Here is a 16792-nt window from a genome sequence, read left to right on the forward strand (position 1 = left end):
CTTCCTTCTTCAGAGGCAGTCTACCGTTGAATGCCTGATTCTGGGAGAAACGACGAGAGAGCGCGGTTTCTTCGGGCCCTGCCTCCAAGGCTCCTCGAAGTATCTGGCTGGCCACTGTTGAAACAGGACGGGACGGGCCTGGGGTCCGATCGAACAGGGTTCTTCCTTGTGTCCCGTGCTCTCCTTGCTCCCCTTCTCCTCTGAGACACACGCACACACCCCGCAACCCTTCTGGCCAGTCTGTCTTCGCCATCTCTCACATTTGGCCCTTTGCCCTCCCTTCCCTGGGAGAAGGAAGTCAACTTTCACGGAGGAGCAAGAGACGGCTCCAAAGCTCTGCACACGGTGCAACTTTTTAGCCGGCGTGGCCAATGAACCCTCTTAAGAAACCGGGGAAGGACTGACTGCAGCCACCCCTACCAGCGGAGGGCAAGAAGAGAACGCCGCCCGGCCAGAAAGCGCCAAGGGCCTTCTGCTAACCTCAGCCCACAAACATGCACCTCGGTCTCCGGGGGGGCTCTCTTGTTCCCACATGCTTGGGAAGCAGAGCAGAGGGACCGGCCCACCAGAAACCCCCGGGGGAAGTGTCAGGGGCCGTTTATGGCCAGCCACAGAGCCTCAGCTGTGCCCACATCCCGCCCTTCCCCCTCGCCCCCACCTCTCACATGCTGAGCCCTGAGCCTGACTCATGCTTATCAACCTGGAAAGAAAACAGAGGAACTGGTGCCTTGCCTGGAGGCTGGGCAGACAGGGCTCCTGCCCCGAATCTCCTTCAGAAGAGAGTGCGTGTGCGTTCCAACACCAGCCAAACTTACCCCGAACTCCCTTCGAGATCCTTGGACCTGCTCCACACACAAGCCAGGCGTTCTCTTGCAGATTCTAGCTTATCTTGAGTTATTCCCGGGTTTTTAAAATGCTGGCTTTCAGCTACTTTTTCTGAAAAGGCTGGAGTAATTAGGGAGAGGTACTGAAGTAGGATCATTAGCACGATAAGGGGGATTCTCTCTTTGAAATGCAGATATAGCTCTTTAGTAATCTCTTTCTCTCCACCCCCCTCCCCACTGGCTAGAAGGAAAGCACGGAGGCATGCCGTGTGAACTTGCATCTAAAGCAAACCCGAGAGCAGAGGGGAGGGGCTGCTTCCCTCAAGGCCGCGAGTGTGACTCGAAGGGGCTTCGCTCAACTTTTACCCCGCAGCATGAAGCCATCTGCGAATAACTCCCTGGGGATTTCTTGGGGGTGTCAGAACATAGGAAGCTGCCTTCTACTGAGTCAGACCCTTGGTCCGTCTAGCTCAGCATTGTCTTCACAGACTGGCAGCGGCTTCTCTAAGGCTGCAGGCAGGAGTCTCTCTCTCAGCCCTGTCTTGGAGATGCTGCCAGGGAGGGAACTTGGAACATTCTGCAAGCAAGCAGGCAGGTGCTCCTCCTAGAGCGGCCCCATTATCCCCTGACGGGCATCTCTTCCAGTGCTCACATGCAGTCTCCCATTCAAATGCAATCCAGGGTGGACCCTGCTTATCGAAGGGTGCAACACTAGGAATCGTTATGAATGAGGCAGGCAGGAGAGGTTGGGCTTTAGGTATGCATTATTTAATTTTTTAAAAGTAAAAATAAAAAGGTTCTCCCCTGCCTCCCTGTCTTGTAGGTCTGAGCCCTGAATTGGACAGATCATCAGGTGTGGGAAGGCAGAGGGAAGAGAACAAAGAGGTGTGCTGTAGCCATCAAGAGCCCCACCCCTTCCTGGATCTTCAGGCAAAAGGGGGAATCACTCCTTCCCCGATGATGGGATCTCCTCCGGAGTGCAGTATGGGTGAACCCCGGCAAGAGCTCCAACGGAGAGACCCGCTTTCTGATTGTTCAGATCAGAACCTCTTGGGGTTTTTCCTTTGCCCCTTCACATTCCCCATCTTTCTTCTTGCATAGAGGGGGAAGGTTGCACCAGAACTGCCTACCAATCACCGGGTTTGCCACTTGCCCCGGGTAACGGGGACGTCAAGAGCCTGAAATGCCCATCAGCTAACTTCCAGTCTGTGGCCAGCAGCCCCCCCTGGTGACCATGAGTGAGCACTGCCTTCATCCAGACCTCCTTCTCACCAAGCAATGGCCAGATCCTGGAATGTGCTCGCTTTTCTCCCTCAGCCCACCCGGCTCCACCCTCTCACTCTGCACACAGAACCACCACCCGATATTTCCTGCCGGCTGTGTGCGTGTCCAGTCCGTTAGGAGCGTGAAATCGGGATCAGAACAGGCAGCAACATGTGCTTGGCCTGGATCTCGGGGACAGCAGTGGCTTCCCCGCTCGCTTGCGATTTGCTTTTCCTTTATTCGGAGGGCGGGGGAGTTGTGTGGGTATGATCCATCCCATGGAACTGAAGGTTGGGAAATTTAGGACCGACAAGAAGAAGTACTTTTTCGCACAACGTATAACCAGCCTATGGAATTCTCTGCCACAAGATGTGGTGACAGCCAACAGCCTGAGTGACTTTAAGAGGGGTTTAGACAAATTCATGGAGGACAGGTCTATCAACGGTTACCAGTCTGAGGGCTTTAGGCCACCTCCAGCCTCAGAGGCAGGATGCCTCAGAATCCCAGTTGCAGGGGAGCAACAGCAGGAGAGAGGGCATGGATAACAAAGATAACCACCTAAAGGTTATCTCACCCACAACCGCAGATGAGACCTTGAAGCAATGGGAATTGGGGGGTTAGGTAGCTTAAGGTTAAAAAGGTGCTTAAAAGTTAAAAACAGAGGCAGAAAGAAGTGAAATAAAACATTGTGCCATGCTCTCCAGCTGTCCAGCAATGCCCTCCCCAAATCCTCCGATTTTCCATTTAAAAAAAAAATCATGGGGGATTTTTTTAAAAAAAGAAAGAGCCACTAAATGGCTCTGTCTTGCAAAATGGTGGCTGGAAATGACATCAGAAGTTCTTTCCGGCCACCCAGGAACTACAGATAGGTGAATTTTGCCTATTTTTAGAACCGCGGATAAGCAGGTTGGGTCTCTATTTCCCAACCGCAGATACGCAACACCGCAGATAACGAGGGCCACCTGTACATAAAAAGATCCCTATAATCCAAAATGTGTGTATAAAATTCAGCCTTGTAATTGTGGGAGTCTCATAAGAAGCATCCGTTTAGACTTTTTCTAACATCACAATGACAAGACTGAATTTATACTCACTCACATTGTGGATTATAGGTGATCTCTTTATGTACGATTATTTGTAAGAATTTTAATAGTGCGAATGATTATAGTCGATGAGTGGGGCTGATGTATAAGAACTGATGTTCTATAATTTGTTGGAGTCTGCAAGCCACTGAGGGATCTCATCCCTTGTTTTCATGGAGCAATCATTCAAGATGGTGGCTCAAACGGAGATTGAATTGCAATTCAATGCAATTCCTTGCACCATTTCTGTCTCTGAGTTTGGCAAAGACACCTCTAATACTTTCCTCAGCAAAACAAAAGATTAAATCCAGTTTCTGGATTCTACACCCCCGATCTCTTTCCTTCCCTCAGCATGGCCTGCTGTCTGGTCGACTGAGCTGATGTCCTCTGGGAATTTCCAAACAAAGACAAAAAGTGTTTACGCTCAGGGCTGGTGAGGCGGGTGGCAGATAATGCTGAGGTTCTCTTGAGATCTGATGCTAATTTTAGTGGTCACCTTGGCCGGGTTTTTGGAAGTTGGTGGGGATGCCAAAAAGAAAACATACCTGATGATCATGCACTGGCTTTAAAAACATCTTGAGATAGAGAGGAAGATCATGGAAGGGCAGGATTTTCCAAAGGAAGGGCTTAAACATTTATAAGATTTGGATAGATATTTTTCAAAGGAAAATTAATGGCTTACAAACAAATAAAAATAAAAAGGAGCCCTAAACTAGATGCATTTCAAACTCTCCCATTGATCAGGATTGACAGCTCCCAGTTATTGGTGGTCAAGAAGAACATTCCCTGTGAAGGAATACATCCCACAATTAATGCTTACTTTTCTAAAATGGGAGGCCCTGGGGCTGGAGGCTGGCTGAGAGCCACGCACCTGCCTGGTCTGGGCTCTTCCTTGCTAATCCTAGATGTGTGGCCTCGGACTGGGATTACTCACAAGTCAACGAGAGGCACCCTGCATCACACTCAGGGCGACCTCTTTTTGACCAGGGCTCATCCGGTTGTCCAACCTGGAATTATAAGACTTGGAACCAGCTCGTCCCACTGCTCTTGTGCAGTTCTCATTCTTCCTGTTCTTCTCATGCTTCGGCGTTGAAACCTGTAACCCAGGGTTTTCTCAGACTTGGCTACCCAGATATTGTTGGACTTCGGCTCCCATAATCCCCAGCCACAGTCGTCAAAGGTCAAAGGCTGGAGTTGAACTCCAACCACATCTGGGTTCCCAAATCTGAGAAACTCCTTCTGTACCCCAAATCAGGACTGCTTTGGGGGTAAGAGTTCTGACTTTTCTTTATTCTGATGTCTATCGCTCCCTGATAATGCATTAATAATAAAATCATGATGGTACCAGATAATCTGCTACTCGGATCGATTATGCCCATGTGGGAATGGAGAGGTTGGATCGATCGACCATATACGTCTTTTCTGTCTTCTCTAGAACAACAAGCCTAAAATCTGCATTTTCGGTGTATTCACACCCCTTTTAAATAGATACCCACATAGTTCTGATGATTTTTTATATAACATTTCTTCTCTCTGACCAATGTGCTGAAGTGTCATATCAAGTGGCTAGATTTTGTGTAAAGCTAAAGTTGTGCTGTCGAGTCGGTGTCAACTCGTGGTGCCCACAGACAACTGTGGTTGTCTTTGGTAGAATACAGGAGGAGTTTCCCATTGCCATCTCCCGCGCAGTGTGAGATGATGCCTTTCAACATCTTCCTATATCGCTGCTGCCCGATTATAGGTGTCTCCCATAGTCTGGGAAACATATTTTTTATAGCATGGGGAAAATCTGGAAATGGTTTGTTAGGAATGGTTAATTAGAACATCACTGTGGGGATTTTTTTATCTTTTAAAAAAATTGAGGTTTGGTCTACATGTTTATGCCAAACATTATACATGTTTGTTTTTTATGTTTAATGTTGTGTTGCTGGGGAAATAATAGAGAATCCTTTCCCAGCCAAAAGGCCGAGAAGCGATTACTACACCTACTTACTACCAATACTTATATACCGCTTTTCAGCAAAAGTCCACAAAGTGGATTACATAGAGAAATAAATAAATAATATATAAGCTGGCTCCCTATCCCCAAAGGGCTCACAATCTAAAAAAAAAAAACATAAGGCAGACACCAGCAACAGCCACTGGAGGGATGCTATGCTGGGGATGGATAGGGCCAATTGCTCTCCCCCTGCTAAATATAAGAGAGTCAGGCGCCTCCTTGCCCATTTCGCAGGGGGAAACTGGGCAAACTTTGCCCCTGCTATTATTCACCGATTTATTTAATAGAATGGATGAAAAAAATTCTCTGAAATGTTCTCTTCAATTATGGCAAACATTCCTTTCCCCAAAATATAATATCTGGTATGATATCTCTGGTTGGGTTTGATTCTGTGCTGTAGTCTGTATTCTGCTGGTCTTGGACTGTAATAAACTAATTAAATTGAGCTGAGTTAAACCCCGGACCTTGAAGATCCATCCACAAGAAACTTCTGCCCTGTTCCAAGCCAGGGCTCCCGGTCGGCTGAGACCAACATTCTCTTGCGTCGCTCCCATTCACTGCAGTGAGATTGTGCGGGAGATCAGCCTGATGGATGAAGTCCCCAAACTCCCCAACACCTCTGAGCCACATTTAATTGAGGCCTTCTGTAGTGACCCCTGTTTCCCAAGGTTAGTAGAGCACTCAGGGTTGTATATGAGGGCTTCAATCTGGTGCTAATTATTTTAAGCATAGCAAAGGAAAGATGACGGGCTGGGGGAGTGTTGCCCCCTACCCAAAGCTTTTCGCAAACCATGAGCTGCTTTATTCCAGTTGTCTCTGCAACGTTTGGGAGATAGCCTTCAAAGAATTGGCTTTACCATTTAATTTTATTCTCTCCCCAAAAATGATCGGTGGGGGATGTCAGGTTACATAAAGCAAGATCCTCTGTGCGGGGTGGGGTGAGGGTTTAAGATTGCATTACTTTCAGTGTAGTACCGAACTTCACACAACTAGATTTATAGACCCTCTTTCTGAGAAGTGATGGATTGATGGTGGTGATTTTTATTGGAAAGGGAGCAAGACAGGGGCTGGAAGGGGGAGAAAATAATAAAAAACCCATAAATCAGAAATTAAATTTGACATCTGGAGAGTGCAAAGCGTTTGGCTCATGGGCGGTGTGAGGGAAAACTCCCAGAAATGGAGTGTAGAGAACTGAAATTGGCGGCAAAAAATTAATAATCATGAAAGGGTGGGGGCGGGACACGCGTTCTCACAGCGTTGTAGTGGACTGGGTTCCGGAGAACAGGGGACAAGCATCTCAATCTGTTTTATTGGACAAGCTTTTGTGTGAAAAAGATGGAAGTGTTCAAGTTGCACAGAACTCTTGCATAACAAGAGAACACACACAGAAGGAAGAACCAGTGCACGGCGGTAGAACTCGGTGTAGAACCATTGCGTAGCAAAAGGTACAACTCAGGGTTGGACCTTGAGGCATAGATGCTGGAGAAAGTAGGTACTGATGGCACGGTGGGGAAATAACTTGCCTAGTGAGCAAGAGGTTGCTGGTTCGAATCCCCCCTGGTCTGTTTCCCAGGCTATGGGAAACCCCTATATTGGGCAGCAGCAATATAGGAAGATGCTGAAAGGTATCATCTCACACTGCGCGGGAGATTGCAATGGTCAACCCCTCCTGTGTTCTACCAAGAAAACCACAGGACTCTGTGGTCACCAGGAGTCGACACCAACTCAGCAGCACAACTTTAACTTTATAGGTAGGTAGTTTTGCCAATGTGCATGATATTTTACAAAATAACAACATGCAAGTCCCTGCCCCGAGGGGCTTACAGTCTAAAATTCAACACAGAAGAGAAAGGGATGGGATAGAAGAAGCATGTGCAAGTAAACGGGAAGGATATAGGTCTCTGGCTGTTCCGCTTACATGGACATTGACTTTGTTTCAGCAGGGGATGAGGGCAAAGGAGTTAAGTCAAAGGCGTCGTGGAGAAGAGAGCTGGTGTAGCACAGGGGTGGCGACAGGGTTGTGGTTTGGGAAGCCCCGAGTTCAAATCTTCCTTCTGACCTGATTTCCTGGGAAGTCATGCTTAGCCCTGCCATTCGGAGAGAATGCTATTTACTTATCATATAGGGACGTCGGAAGAATTCCGACCAAGAACAGCAGCCTGATCTTCACAACATATCCAGGTCTAATGGATATACACAGAGGATATCCACCAATGTCCACTTAGGATCAATGCACACGGGATCTCTCTTGGTTTTTCCAGGGTCCCCAGGTGTGTGGAAAGAGTCCCACATGTGGACAGATGGACGCCATGGACACCGTACAGATGTTCAAAGGGACGTGCATAGATCGGGGGGGGGGTTCCTCCCCACCCCTCTTCCCTGCCTCCTGCATTCACTCACCCAGGGTACGTCCTGAGAACAGGTCTGATGTGTGTTGGCGTGATGTGTGCACTGGGTGTGAAAGGTTTTGAAGAGGGCAGTTATTTTCTTCTGTATTAATTTTAACAATGACTGGTTTTTGTGGAATTGTTTTGCACCATAAGCTTCCTTCGGCAGAAATCTTGCTCTTCCCCCACCCTTTTGCAAAAGGCAGATTTACTAGACGTCATGGATTCCCATGTGGCCATTAAATGTATATTTAATACCCCCATGGGAATCCGTGGGTCCTAGAAAATTTGGCTTGGGACTAATGAACAGGACTCAAGATGGCTTCCCTTGGGCTAGTTTGCATCCAGGCATTTGTATCCTGTTCCCTTCTGTGCCCACACTGGTGTTCAACATGGACTTTGTTTCCAGCCAGGAATCTGGAAAGATTTTCATCTCAGGGGTTTAGGCTACAATTGTCGGAAGAAAGAAGTCTGCTTGTTTGGGCCGTGCTGAGATTCCAAGGCAAGATAACATACCAGTCCTAAACCCAGTAATCTTCCTGGACACTTTCGACGTCTGCATTATTCGAGGGGGCGCCTTCAGACACAAGTGGGTCACATTCTGGCGGGTTTGTTGCATGGGTGAGTGGGATGATCTCTCCCTCCCTCCCTGCCCCAAACACAACATCATCTATAGAAGCGCCAACGAGAGCTTTGCCATTTGGAAGCAATTACTTGTGTGTTATGTCCAACTTTTATTAAACGACTGGAGAAATTTGGTAATGTGTTAATCATGGCTTGAATGACAGGTGCCTAATTCCAGAGATTTCTGAACAGCAGCAGGATGGATCAGCAGTTCAAAATGATGACCAAAACATATTGCGCCTTCTCTGCCTTTGCCTACATGTTAATTTTTCAGATTTACGGCCCTGGGCCCTTGTGTCTCCTGTCTTCAAGGTATGTCGCGATCCATTATCTTGCTGCATTTCGTGGCCCCTTGTGCTTGTCCTGAGTGCTTGATGTCGGGGTCCAGACCACACCACCCCAGTCTTGGGGGGGGGGTGTCACTAAAGGTCCTGGAGAAGAATCCCCGCTTGGTGTGAGTGGCGCCATCTCCTGGCTGCAGGACAGGCCGCTCCTGGGTCTCCACATCTGGGCACCCTAATTTGCATATTATGGAAATTAGTTTGCAAATCATTCACACGTTATGCAAATTAGCAGGCACACTTTCCAGTTGTCTTGTATTTGCTCTGGATACCTACCAACAGTCGTTGGGGAAGATTATCATTGCCTGATCCTTTTCCTTGACACATTGACAGTAGCAATCGGACAAAAGAATGCCCAGCTTTTCAGTTGAGGCTGCAATTCTGTACCTGCTTACTTGGGAGGAGAACTGATTGAAGCCAACAGTGCTTACTTCTGAGTAGGCATGCATAGAATGTCAAGTCAAAGTCCTTAAACATTGCAATACACAACCTGGTAGCAGGGTGTCGCTAGGGGAGAGGGGGCCCATGTTCACCCCTCTCTCCGGTGGCTCCTTGGAGTGAGGGAAATGATGGAGAAAATAAGGAGGGGTGGAGCTGGGGAGGCCCTCTGGAGCTCGGGGTGGGGGGCAGGTTCTTTGAACTCAGCCGATCAATTATAGCTGCACCCCTGCCTGGTAGGCAAGCAAGCTATCCTCTCAATTGACTGATAGAGATCCTGATAGAGATCTGATAGAGATCTATCCTGATAGAGATCCTGATAGAGATGGTAGGCAAGCAAGCTATCCTCTCAATTGACTGATAGAGATCCTGATAGAGATCTGATAGAGATCTATCCTGATAGAGATCCTGATAGAGATGGTAGGCAAGCAAGCTATCCTCTCAATTGACTGATAGAGATTTTTTTAAAAAGGCAACATTCCTCATTAGATGACTATACTTGTGAATCTCTCCCAGCTAGCCTCCTGCCTAAATCCAAGTCCAGAGCAGTTCAGCAGAAGAGTGATCGCACATTTTGCTCCATAACTCCACTCCTACAAGGGCTAGAGCTTAGCTTAAAAAAAAAATGGAATCTGAAATCCGGGGGAATCTAGGTGGGCTAAGCGATCCGTGTGACATGCTTAAAATCCAGGTACTACCCAGAAAATCCAGGGAGATGGCCACACGACACCTTGGGAAGTGTGGAGCAGGAGCAGCAAGCCTGAGGGCCGTCTCCGGGGTTTCCTGCCTGATACACGGGGCTGTGCTTGACTGGCCAGTCACTGCCGGGAGAAACCCTTCAAGAAGGGTGGGCTTCTTTGGCAGGCTGCAGAGCAGGGATGGGCAACCTCAGTCCGCCTCCGGCTGCTGTTGAGCGACAACTCCTAGTCGAGCTCCCGCAACATCTGGGCCGCCAAGTTTGAGAGCTTGAAGCAAGCAAGTCTTGGATTCAGGGATGGGAGTTGGTGGCATCCACGTTTGGGAGGCGTGGGGGTGAGATGAGCTCCAGGCCAGCCAAAGGGACCACGGGGGATGCCACTGGCATTCTCTGCTTTCTCTTTGGGGGTTTCAAAGGGGGGGGCTGTTTTATAGCTGCTTCCCTCCTAGACACACACAAAAACCTGAGAGGAGAGGTGGTCTTGTGGTAGCAAGCATGACTTGTCCCCATAGCTAAGCAGGGTCTGCCCTGGTTGCATCTGAATGGGAGACTTGATGTGTGAGCACTGCAAGATATTCCCCTTCTTAGCGGATGGAGCCGCTCTGGGAAGAGTATCTAGGTTCCAAGTTCCCTCCCTGGCGGCGTCTCCAAGATAGGGCTGAGAGAGATTCCTGCCTGCAACCTTGGAGAAGCCGCTGCCAGTCTGTGAAGACAATACTGAGCTAGATAGACCAATGGTCTGACTCAGTAGATGGCAGTTTCCTATGTTCCTAACCTTATGTAGATTTAACTAAAGGTTTATTCAGAAACAATTCTATTCTCTCCTTCTCCTTTTCCTACCTTTGCCTTCCAGACTCCCCCATCTCTCTCTCTCTTTCTCTCTCTGATTCCCATTGGGACAAACACAACTACAAAACATAAAAGCTTGCCAGACAGAATACCGCAGAACGCTAAGAATCCTGGACCAATCGTGTCTGTTTTCAAAATCATTTTGGAAAGGTCCGAGCAACCTGCCCACCCTCTCACCTAGACATGAATCCATATGTACATATGTTCACCCTCGAGATGGGGAGAAGGGGGTGTGGTGGTTCATACGGAGATGGAATTCCTATCTCTTTGCTCCTCAACTCTTGACCTGCCTGCCGAGAGCTGGCCCTGAACAGAGGAAATGCTTCCTCCGGTTCATTTGTCTTTGGTGATCTTGTGGAGCCTGATGCATTCCATCTCGCCTCCCTTTTGCTCCCAGGATCCCTTGGAGGGGGGCGCTTCTGGTGCATCGCAGACCTACTGCTGATCTAGGCAGCATCTGCTCTTTACCAGGGCGAGTTCCTTTTATCTGGGTCCCTCTCCCTGATAAAAACTTGGGCCTCCTGCAAAGACACAAGTCCACAGAGTTCAGTGGGACCTCTTCTAGCATAAAAGGGCTTACGCCTGCTGCAGCCATGGTGGCTCACCCTGGAGTGAACGAGAGGTGAGGAAACACCATTTCTTTTACCAAGATTGCTGTCCGACACACACGTAACTTTGGCGTATATGTGCAAAGTCGTTTATTCCATTCCGCATTTTGAAATTTCAAAAAACCCAGTTACGGTCAGTTTACTAACCCCCCCGACTTCTGAAGCAAGCTCAGGGCAGGCTGTTGCAGAGTAAATAAAGACAGTCTAGAGAGGCGGAGAAGCAGCTGTTCCATGCCATCGTCTGCCTGAGCTCAGGTCTCATAGAGGCCATTGTGATCTTTCTCCCAGTGTGCATCATAGTTGGTTTAGATAGTGGACTGTGATCAAATTTTGTTGCCCCGTTTTATAGCCACATCAAATTGTTCTGTTGCATCCACTGAATGCCTTTGCAATAAAACATAGGAAGCTGCCATGTACCGAGCCAGACCCTTGGTCCATCTCGCTCAGTATTGTCTACCCAGGCTGGCAGCAGCTTCTCCACAGTTACAGGGCCAGGCAGGAGTCTCTCTCAGCCCTTTCGGAGATGCTGCCGGGGAGGGAACTTGGATCTTGTGCATGCAAGCAGGCAGGTGCTCTTCCCAGAGCGGCTCCATCCCCTAATAAGGGGAAGATCTTCCAGTGCTCACACATGTAGTCTCCCATTCAAATGCAAAACCAGGCCAGACCCTGCTTGGCAAAGGGGACAAGTCATGCTTGCTAGCACAAGACCAGTGGGTCTTATGGCCGCAAGCATGACTTGTCCCCTTAGCTAAGCAGGGTCTGCCCTGGTTTGCATTTGAATGGGAGACTTGATGTGTGAGCACTGTAAGATATTCCCCTTATTAGGGGATGGAGCCGCTCTGGGAAGAGCAGAAGGTTCCAAGTTCCCTCCCTGGCAGCATCTCCAAGATAGGGCCGAGAGAGACTCCTGCCTGCAACCTTGGAGAAACCGCTGCCAGTCTGGGTTGACAAAACTGAGCTAGATGGACCAAAGGTCTGACTCAGTATATGGCAGCTGCCTATGTTCTTATGATTCAGAACCCAGCGTGCTCTTTGGTGATAGCTGGCCTGGACCCCTTTCTCCCCACTCCCCTTTCTGCAGTTCTTCTGCATGGCTCTGTGAGTCTCTCTTGAAAATCCACAGCCGGGATCTACGAGTCGGCCTATTAATCTGAGGCCACCTCCTCCCTCTCCAGGCCAGACGCGAGCTTGTTAAGTTCTCGCTTGGGTGTGTTTTGTGCATTACGCCGTCAGTCTTAAGTGGATCTGGGAATTCTCCACTTGAGTCTGAGAGGGGGCCGAGCGACGCTGCAGCCCTGAAGGACCAGCGTGTCGAGACTCTGCCTCGTCGACAGGAAGCCGGTGCTCTTCTGGGCTAATCCAGTGCGGAGGCCTGGTCCTTCAGCCAGCACTTCACCCTAAGTGATCCATCCGGACAGGGTTTCCTCTCCTTAGCATCCTCAGAGCAATGGGATTGCAGTGGATTGAACACACTGATTGACTTAGAGCAGGAGTTCCCAACCTGGGGGGCTCCAGATGTTGCTGAACTACAACTGCCATCACCACCATGGACAATGTGGGGCCTCTTTGCTGGTGCCAGGCATACGAATACGAATCAGACAAATATTTATACACCGCTTTTCAACAAAAGTTCCCAAAGTGGTTTACATATATATAAACAAATTACGATACGATACGATACGATACGATACGATACGATACGATACAAGAGCTCCCTGCCCCAAAGGGCCCACAATCAGTGCTCCCTCTAACCGCTCTTCCCAGATATGGTTGGCAATGACTCCCAGAATCCCCAAGCAAATGCCACTGCAGCTGGGGATTCTGGGAGTTGTCGTCAACCATGTCTGGGTGGGAATCCCTCTTAGAGGGAAGAGTGCTCACAATCCAAGAAAGAAAAATAAGATAGACACTGGAGGGATGCTGTGCTGGGGATGGAGCAGGCCAGTTGCTCCCCCCCCCGCTAAATAAAGAGAATCACCACTTTGAAAAGGTGCCTCTTTGGTCTGTTATCGGGGATTCCATCCTCCCCGTTCTGAGCTGGGCCTCATAGACCAAGGAACCGTGTGGGTACATGGAGGGCGAGAAGAATGTGTGACATGTTGCAACATCGTTACTGATCACATCCATTAAGGCATGAGCCTTAAATTCCAGTTTCCCAGCTTTTTGTGGAGCTTGAGCCAAAATGAGGTCTCTTTAACTCTGGTCTGAAACTGGCAGGTTTTTTTTACTATTTATTATTATTGTTGTTGTTGTTTACACAGTCAGACAGGTGTTATTGACTGGTTTGTTTTATCCAGACATCGAGTCCTTCCCAAGGACCTGGGATGGCTGAATTTTATTATCAGTGTTGTTGCTGTTATTATTATAGATATCATCACAGAATATAGGCTGTTCCCAGTAAAGTTGCTTTTTGTAATTGGCTGATGGTGATTTCTGTGGCCCCGATGGTGTTGAGGTGCTCTTCAAGGTCTTTTAGAACTGCACCCAGGGCGCCAATTACCACTGGGATTATTTTGGTCTTCTTCTGCCACAGCCTTTCAATTTCAATTTGTAGATCTTTGTATTTTGTTATTTTTTCTATTTCTTTTTCTTCTATTCTTTGTCGATTTTTTAACTTGTTCTTCTTTCTTCTCGACTACAGTTATATCTGGTGTATTGTGTGGCAGATGTTTGTCTATTTGTAGTCGGAAGTCCCATAATATTTTTGCATCTTCATTTTCTTCAACTTTTTCAATTTTATGGTCCCACCAATTTTTGGCTACAGGTAGCTGCTGCTGCTGCTGCTTATTATTATTATTATTATTATTATTATTATTATTATCATTATCATCATCATCATCATCATGATCATCATCATCAACAACAACAACCAAGGCACTGCAGCAATATAACCACAGAAGTGGATGTTTCTCCATATCGTAGACTTGAAGAAATGAACATGTCCTTCCCAAACCAGTGGGGAGTGAACAGTAGTGGCCCATTCACACGTTATGTCCACATACAATGAGAGAACAGTGTACACAGATACAGATCTGTACACATGTACAGTCAGTCACACATTATGTTGAACGCAGGTACATTTTCTATCTGCACCATGTATTTGAAGGGCCCGTACCCAGGTTCACTTTTAAAATGAGCACAGGTACATTCATTGACACAAACACATGTATGAGTGCACAGACATCTGTACACTTGTACAGCATGATGTCTGAATAGGGCTCTAGTTGTTCAGGGCTTCAGGAACCCAAACAAGAAAGGGATAATTTATATATTGTTTTGAAAGTGTGGACTTTAAACTGTCATGTGTGAATGTGACCAACCTCTGTTTCAAACACATGTAGTGTACAGGCAGGCATGCTCATCTGAGAGCCAGGATTGGCTGTGGGTCCCTGTTATACTTGGGGCAAAGTCAGTTACTGCTGGGTAATGTATGGAATTCTCTTTGGTTGGCTCACAAGAAGCTTTTTAGATGCATAAAACAAGTGCCACTACACTGTCAAATCCTCCTTGAAAATTTGACATCATTTCCTAGCCAGAAGCTGAAGGCCTGTTACCTGTCCACGGCACAGGGTTCGAATTATCCTGGAGCTGGTGCCCTTCCTGAAACTTGAGCTGCTGCCATTGATGGCCGCGAGACGTGGGAGATAAAGGTCAGGCTTGGTGTCCCTCCCTGCGCGCTCTCCTGCACTTCTGACACCTCGGCAACACACACACGCACCACCACCACCCTCCCTATCTCTCAAGATTTACAGACCGCCAATAAGCACTTTCCCAGTCCTTTGTTAATGATCCTGTAATAAAAAATGTGTCAGCATTCCTGCAGTGAAGGCTAGTGAAGCCTTTCCTAATCCAAAGCGGGATTTAGTCCTCCCTGAGAGGTACACTTTTATCGGTGGTCCTTTTTATCGCTTTTCCTTTGCTCCGGAGCCTCTAGCCTTCCACCATCAAAGTGTGAACTGAGGCACTGTGATGGGGTGAACCTATAAATCTCTCTTTGCTAATCCTTTCTTTTCTCATATTTCCAAACCAGAATAGGAGAGGGATGTGCCTCTTGGCCTGTGTGGACCCTTTTTCCTTTGGTCGCATGTTAGACACTTGCGGAGGATGATATGTTGCCTTTGTGGACAATAGCTGTGTCATTCTTGTGTCATTCATTGATGTCATTCTTGTGTCAATCATTGATGTCATTCTTGTGTCATTTATTGATGTCATTCTTGTGCCTGTCATTGATGTCATTCTTGTGTCATTCATTGATGTCATTCTTGATGTCATTCTTGATGTCATTCTTCTGTTATTCTTGCAAGTGATTAGGTTGGGCAGTCTGTGCAGTTAAATGTTGAGGGCCATCTTAAAGTATCCCTTGGCAGGTTTTCATAGCTTGCAAATCACACATAGGCAACTCATCTTGTGTCCTTTTTGCCCTCTATTCTAAGGTAAACTTTGAGGTCATTCACACAACCAAAACCTGTGTTCCACCCAAGTTTCGGAGCTGTGTACGCTCCTGATTTTTGGTTGTGTGGAAGCAAGGTCAGAGGGAAACCTGGTGAGAAGTGATTATGTGGAAGCAAGGTAGGAGGGAAAGCTCCCCATGTTTGTTTGTTTTTTACCCACATCTACCCAGGTTTTCCTCTAACCTTGCTTCCACACAACTGAAAATTGGGAGGACATACAGCTCCCAAACCTGGGGAGAACACGATTTTGATCATGTGAATGACTTCAGTGAGGCTGTTCTCACAAGCGGCCAAGCCTCGACTTGGCTGCCCATGATGACTGCCAGGATCGAGCCCGATCCCGGCGCTGCCACAGCACCAAACCCAGAGCTGAAACCTGGCTCTTAGATGAGGTTAAGGGCATCTGACTGCTGGGATCATGTCAGCAGGGGCTGCTTTCAGCTTTCGATGACACAGAGATGGGGGCCTAGAGTGCCTGTCCCCTGGGGGAATCCACCAGCGCACCATGCTCAGGGTGCAGTGCACTGTGGGATAGCCGGAGGCCAGGATAACGTGTCCCAGCCTCAGAGCAATCTGCCCTGCTCCGTGCTGTACGGAGCACTGCGGATCGTGTGGGAGAAAAGAATGTGCTCCCATCCAGCACATAATGATTCTCTGGGGTGGAGGCAAGGTTTGCTATCCCTGCCCGCCCGCCCACTCGGTAGATCGTGTGAATGTCCCCAGAGTGTTCTGGGCTTAGAGAGCATTAGATGTCAAAATTACTACAGTATACTTCTTGGTGGTTCATTTCTATCCTGCTTTTCATAAACTATTTTTCTGCCAGTGGACTCCACCCAAGAAAAAGCCTTGCTCCGCATGGTAACCTCTGATATCTCACAAATGACAACAGCTACATGCTTGTTAAACCCCATAATTATATCAAGGGACTATTGCCTCTCTCCTTTCTTACTATTACTCATGTGGTGTGGAACTATTTTCCAACTATTTTTTTCCAGCCAAATATATTGCATTTTCCAACGGCCAATATTTCTATAGCTGAAACATTTCGACACAGCTAACAGATTCAAAGGACATAAAATACTCTTGAGAAATGCAACAAACTTGACAATCACACAAGAAAACCCAAGCACAGTCCAGCAGCCTTCCCATTAAAACCAGCTCTTAACCAAGCTCAAAGCCTTTGCAAATAAAGCAGGTCTGTACCATGGTTTTTAAGGTTGGCTTTAAGG

General features: G+C 47.8%; 1 protein-coding gene across 7 annotated transcripts in view; it reads left to right on the forward strand.

Annotated features, from left to right (window-relative positions):
- LMF1 (lipase maturation factor 1) overlaps positions 1-16792 on the forward strand; it is a 317423-nt gene that overhangs the window by 173835 nt on the left and 126796 nt on the right. The window contains exon 12 of one of the 7 annotated variants that reach the window (XM_053275922.1): positions 1648-5613. The exons of the other annotated variants lie outside the window; for them this stretch is intronic. The gene's annotated coding sequence lies outside the window, so the exon portion shown is untranslated. Of the gene's footprint in view, positions 1-1647; positions 5614-16792 lie in introns of those variants that run through there. 7 annotated transcript variants of the gene reach the window in all.

Source organism: Hemicordylus capensis, chromosome 13, assembly GCF_027244095.1.
Source record: "Hemicordylus capensis ecotype Gifberg chromosome 13, rHemCap1.1.pri, whole genome shotgun sequence".
Taxonomy (NCBI): domain Eukaryota; kingdom Metazoa; phylum Chordata; class Lepidosauria; order Squamata; family Cordylidae; genus Hemicordylus; species Hemicordylus capensis.